Raw genomic sequence first — 6,182 nt, forward strand, 5'->3', positions numbered from 1 at the left:
CCCTTCTAAAACCTTTACCACTTGTCTGGGAAATGACAAATAGTCCCTAATACTGTACACCAGGGGTGTCAAACTCATTCCACAGAGGGCCTAGTGTCTGCAGGCTGGTTTTCAGTTAAGCCCTAGACAACGAGGTGTTGGGAGTTTCTTACTAATTAGTGATCATAATTCAGCAATCAAGTACACGTTGTCCTCACGTTGTATACTGTAGAAGTGGTCATGCACACTAAGGAAAGTACAGTACATAATAATAATATAATCCCTTGGATAGAGGTAAAGGTATATGTCACCCCCACCGGTCTTCCCTGGGCCAGACTGATTAACTCATTAATCATCCCCTGACTGACAACACCATGGATTAATAGGTGCTCTTGATACGGGTGACTGTGGCCCTATGCTGTCCTGGCAGCCTATTGATTGGAGAGACTTGTCAGGCTGGCCTTGGTCCTGGCCCTGATGGATGTCATATCGATTCTCCCCCGTTCGTAGACACCCAGTAGTTGGTCGCTAACACACCGGCCACCGGCTACTTTCTGAAGTTAGTCTTTCTGGTGTTTCCTCTCTCACTATTACAGATATACTGTAACTTACCACTCATCACTGTGGATATGTTTTATTGTTGTTGAAACCAGCTGGACATCTCAAGTCCATTTATTTTCATTAGTGGTGACTCCAGGCGACCCATCTCTAGTAAGCCTAGACCTAAGTGCTCTTGGCATTGTCAAAGAGATTATATCACAGTTACTATAGGAGTAATATAGAGTACTTTGACTACACAAGGGCTTCTCAAACGTTTTGGGGCCGGGACCCTTTTTGTGTTAGCAAATTCATCAGGGACTCCCCTCATAATCAGAACACAACTCGAGTGTGATGAAAACAGCAACATTTTCTATCCAATTCCCAAGAGTCAGGCCTTTTAACTGTTCTTTCCCGGACCTGAGACTTGGTTCATCCAGCCATGTGCTGCAGATATCAAAATCCCTGTAGCCAATTTTTATTGAACTCGAGTTGTGTTTTGATTATGAGAGGGTCCCTGAATAATTTTTTCATATTTTGTTGTTCTTGTGGCTTTAAAGCTAATATCCTATAATTCTAAACATTATGACATTAGGCAGAGAGAAAACCTTGCCGTTTTAAAGAGTAAATTCAAGTGCATTTATGTAAAAATAAAGTAACATTTGGGGGGAATAGTATTTAGTTGAAAAATGTATAATTGGTGGAGTTCTTTAATACCAATATCCCTTTGAGCATCCCAGGCCCATGTTGCCCAGGGTTAAGAACATACATGGTAGATTAACAATATTGTATTGTATTGTATTGCACACTGTAAACTTACTCCACAGATCCCTTGCCCAAAGTCATTTAATCTGTTAGTAATATTCATTAAAAAAATTAAGATTATTATTTTTTAATTATTTTATATCTGGCGGTGGACCCTCTGCTGACCCCACTTTAAGAATCCCTGGACTACACAACACGTCTGGTATTCATCCATTCACTACTTGTCCCCATGTCACCCTGATTAAAGTTGAAATCTGTAAAGGGGGAATAGGCGCCACTGTTTGCCCAAGTTATGTTGATGAAGTGGAGGAGAGGAGCATCTAACATCGTGCTTTGTAAAAGTCTCAGTGCATATACTGCTATTTATCGCACGTGCAATGATGTCCGCTGGGGACAAAACTGTTTGTTGTTTTGAAGTAGCTTCTTTGTTTTTGTAATATCACAAACACGTGGCAGTTTCACCAACTATGAATCATTTTACATCATCATGACGATGTGGCCGGTGACATGTTGCTTCTTGAAAACGTGTCTCCTGACATGCAAAACATTTTGGGACTGTATCAACAGTGAACTAATGAAAACAAATAGGGGATTTTAAGGATGCATGGAAAACATTGCTACACAAACAGATGGACCATATGAGAGAGAGACAGCCATCAGAAATCCTGAGCTTGCTGATTTAATACTGAGTCAAGAAGAGTAGAAGAGACCAGGGGGAGAGGGTTACTGAACCTTCCCTACCCACCCTGTCTGTCTTCAAGCCACTTTGCTGCCTCCTACCCAATCCTGCTCAGGAAGTGGGATCCTGCCCCCTTCTGGACATACATCTAACATGCTACTTCATGTGTAAGAAGGACAACCATGATTTGATGACCCTCCTTTATGTATTGAAGATGGGGCAAAACAGTTTCCTATAACTCTCTTTATTCATCACACGCAGTCTGTATATTTGATTTGCGATACAGACATCACTATTGATGATACAACACAAATATATACAAATCACATGTATGAGCTTGATGGGTCATGTTGAGTGTTTAGACATTGTTACTGTACACATGACAACATCAGTTACCCTCAGTGCAAACTAATGTATGAGCTTGATTCATTCTTTGTCCTGGAGCTCTGTGGCTCAGAGGCTCAGCTCGCTGTTGGTTTTTCCCAGGAACCATGCCCTCTCCAGCCGCCCCTGAACCTCTGTCTCCCTCAGGGGCTGGGTGAGTACACCTCCTCCTCTATCCCACACATGCCCTGGGAAACACACACACACGAACACACATACTGTACAGAAAAGACATAATAACAATACACACAACGTAAAAAATAAAAAAAGATTAACACTGTAATATTTTTCTGTATGCTCTTTGCAGATCTACCCACCTTGACGAGGGTGGACACAGGGTGAATGGTGCTGAGGTTCTTCAGTTTGACCTGTGCTAGGCTGGACACACTCAGACCAATGACCCAGGGGGTGTGCCCCTTCAGCTGAATCACCTCATAAGCACTGAAGAGACATTTTACACTTGAGTGTGTATACAGACTCAAGATAATACTGACTTACTCTAACTGTAATCTATGCCCATGTTTCTAGAGATTAGTTGGTGATACACATTTACTTTTGACAGGGACAATGCTGATCCTCTCCCTAGAAAGGCCAGAACCTAGGAAAAAACCTAGATAGGAACCAGGCTATGACGGGTGGCCAGTCCTCTTCTGGCTGTGCCGGGTGGAGATTATAACAGAACATGGCCAAGATGTTCAAATGTTCATAGATGACCAGCAGAGTCAAATAATAATAATAACAGTGGTTGTCGAGGGTGCAACAGGTCAGCACCTCAGGAGTAAATAAATGTCAGTTGGCTTTTCTAGCCAATCATTAAGAGTATCTCTACCGCTCCTGCTGTCTCTAGAGAGTTGAAAACAGCAGATCTGGGACAGGTGGCACGTCTGGTGAACAGGTCAGGGTTCCATAGCCGCAGGCAGAACAGTTCAAACCGGAGCAGCAGCACGGCTAGGTGGACTGGGGACAGCAAGGAGACATCAGGCCAGGTAGTCCCGAGGCATGGTCCTAGGGCTCAGGTCCTCCGAGAAAGAGAAAGAAAGAAAGAGAGAAAGAGAGAATTAGAAACAGCATACTTAAATTCACACACGACACCGGATAAGACAGGAGAAGTACTCCAGATATAACAAACTGACCCTAGCCCCCCGACACATAAACTACTGCAGCATAAATACTGGAGGCTGAGACGGGAGGGGTCGGGAGACACTGTGGCCCCGTCTGACGATACCCCCGGACAGACAGGGCCAAATAGGCAGGATATAACCCCACCCACTTTGCCAAGCACAGCACCCACACCACTATATCTTCAACCACCAACTTACCATCCTGAGACAAGGCCGGAGTATAGCCCACAAAGATCTCCACCACGGCACAACCCAAGGGGGGGCGCCATCCCGGACAGGAAGATCACGTCAGTGACTCAACCCACTCAAGTGATGCACCCCTCCTAGGGACGGCATGGAAGACAACCAGTAAGCCAGTGACTCAGCACCTGTAATAGGGTTAGAGGCAGAGAATTCCAGTGGAGAGAGGGGAGCCGGCAAGGCAGAGACAGCAAGGGTGGTTCGTTGCTCCAGTGCCTTTCTGTTCACCTTCACACTCCTGAGCCAGCCTACACTCAATCATAGGACCTACTGAAGAGATGAGTCTTCAATAAAGACTTAAAGGTTGAGACCGAGTCTGCGTCTCTCACATGGGTAGACAGACCATTCCATTAACATGTAGCTCTATAGGAGAAAGCCCCGCCTCCAGCTGTTTGCTTAGAAATTCTAGGGACAATAAGGAGGCCTGCGTCTGGTGACTGTAGCATATGTGTAGGTATGTACGGCAGGACCAAATCGTAAAGATAGGTAGGAGCAAGCCCATGTAATGCTTTGTAGGTTAGCAGTAAAACATTGAAATCAACCCTTGCCTTAACAGGAAGCCAGTGTAGAGAGGCTAGCACTGGAGTAAAATTATTACATGTTTTAGTTCTAGTCAAGATTCTAGCAGCCATGTTTAGCACTAACTGAAGTTTATTTAGTGCTTTATCCGTGTAGCCGGAAAGTAGAGCATTGCAGTAGTCTAACCTAGAAATAACAAAAGCATGGATTAATATTTCTGCATCATATTTGGACAGAAAGTTTCTGATTTTTGCAACGTTACGTAGATGGGAAAAATCTGTCCTTGCAACAGTTTTGATATGTTCGTCAAAAGAGAGATCAGGGTCCAGAGTAACGCCGAGGTCCTTCACTGTTTTATTTGAGACGACCGTACAACCATCAACATTAATTGTCAGATTCAACAGAAGATCTCTTTGTTTCTTGGGACCTAGAACAAGCATCTCTGTTTTGTCCGAGTTTAAAAATAGAACATTTGCAGCCATCCACTTCCTTGTGTCTGAAACACAGGCTTCCAGGGAGGGCAATTTTGGGGCTCCACCCTGTTTCATTGAAATGTACAGCTGTGTGTCATCCGCATAGCAATGAAAGCGGTAAAATATATAGTGAAAACAATAGTGGTCCTAAAACGGAGCCTTGAGAAACACCGACATTTACAGTTGATTTGTCAGAGGACAAACCATCCACAGAGACAAACTGATATCTTTCCGACAGTTACAATCTAAACCAGGCCAGAACTTGACCGTGTAGACCAATTTGGGTTTCCAATCTCTCCAAAAGAATGTGGTGATCGATGGTATCAAAAGCAGCACTAAGGTCTAGGAGCACGAGGACAGATGCAGAGCCTCGGTCTGACGCCATTAAAAGGTAATTTACCACCTTCACAAGTGCAGTCTCAGTGCTGTGATGTGGTCTAAAACCAGACTGAAGCATTTTGTGTACATTGTTTGTCTTCAGGAAGGCAGTGAATTGCTGCGCAACAGCTTTTTACATTTTTTTTGAGAGGAATGGGAGATTCTATATAGGCCGATAGTTTTTATTTTCTGGGTCAAGGTTGGGCTTTTTCAAGATAGGCTTTATTACTGCCACTTTTAGTGAGTTTGGTACACATCCGCTAAATAGAGAGCCATTTGTGATGATCAACATAGGACAAGTACAAGCACAGGAAGCAGCTCTTTCGGTAGTTTAGTTGGAATATTGTCCAGTATGCAGCTTGAAGGTTTAGAGGCCATTATTATTTTCATCAATGTGCCAAGAGATATGGTACCAAAAAACTTGAGTGTCTCCCTTGATCCTAGGTCCTGGCAGACTCAGAAAAAAAAGCTCAGTTGTCCTGCAGACTCAGGACAACTGAGCTTTGGAGGAATACACATATTTACTTTCTAATGATCATGATCTTTTCCTCAAAGAAGTTCATGATTTTATCACTGCTGAAGTGAAAGCCGGGGGATTTTTTGTAAATTTAAATTTGCTATCATAAATGTTAGCAACACCTTTGCGGGATGCGCAGGGGATATGGTCACTAGTGTAACCAGCGGGTGAGGCCTCATTTAACACAGTAAATTCATCAGGTTTAAGCCATGTTTCAGTCAAGCCAATCACATCAAGATTATGGTCAATGATTAGTTAATTGACCATAACTGCCTTGAAAGTGAGGGATCTAACATTAAGTAGCCCTATTTTGAGATGTGAGGTATCACAATCTCTTTCAATAATGGCAGGAATGGATGAGGTCTTTATTCCAGTGAGATTGCTAAGGCGAACACCTTCATGTTTAGTTTTGCCCAACCTAGGTCGTGGCACAGACACGGTCTCAATGGGGATAGCTGAGCTGACTACACTGACTGTGCTAGTGGCAGACTCCACTAAGCTGGCAGGCTGGCTAACAGCCTGCTGCCTGGCCTGCACCCTATCTCATTGTGAAGCTAGGGGAGTTAGAGCCCTGTCTATGTTCGTAGATA

The sequence above is a fragment of the Oncorhynchus clarkii genome, chromosome 2 (genome assembly GCF_045791955.1).
Source record: "Oncorhynchus clarkii lewisi isolate Uvic-CL-2024 chromosome 2, UVic_Ocla_1.0, whole genome shotgun sequence".
In the NCBI taxonomy this organism is placed as follows: domain Eukaryota; kingdom Metazoa; phylum Chordata; class Actinopteri; order Salmoniformes; family Salmonidae; genus Oncorhynchus; species Oncorhynchus clarkii.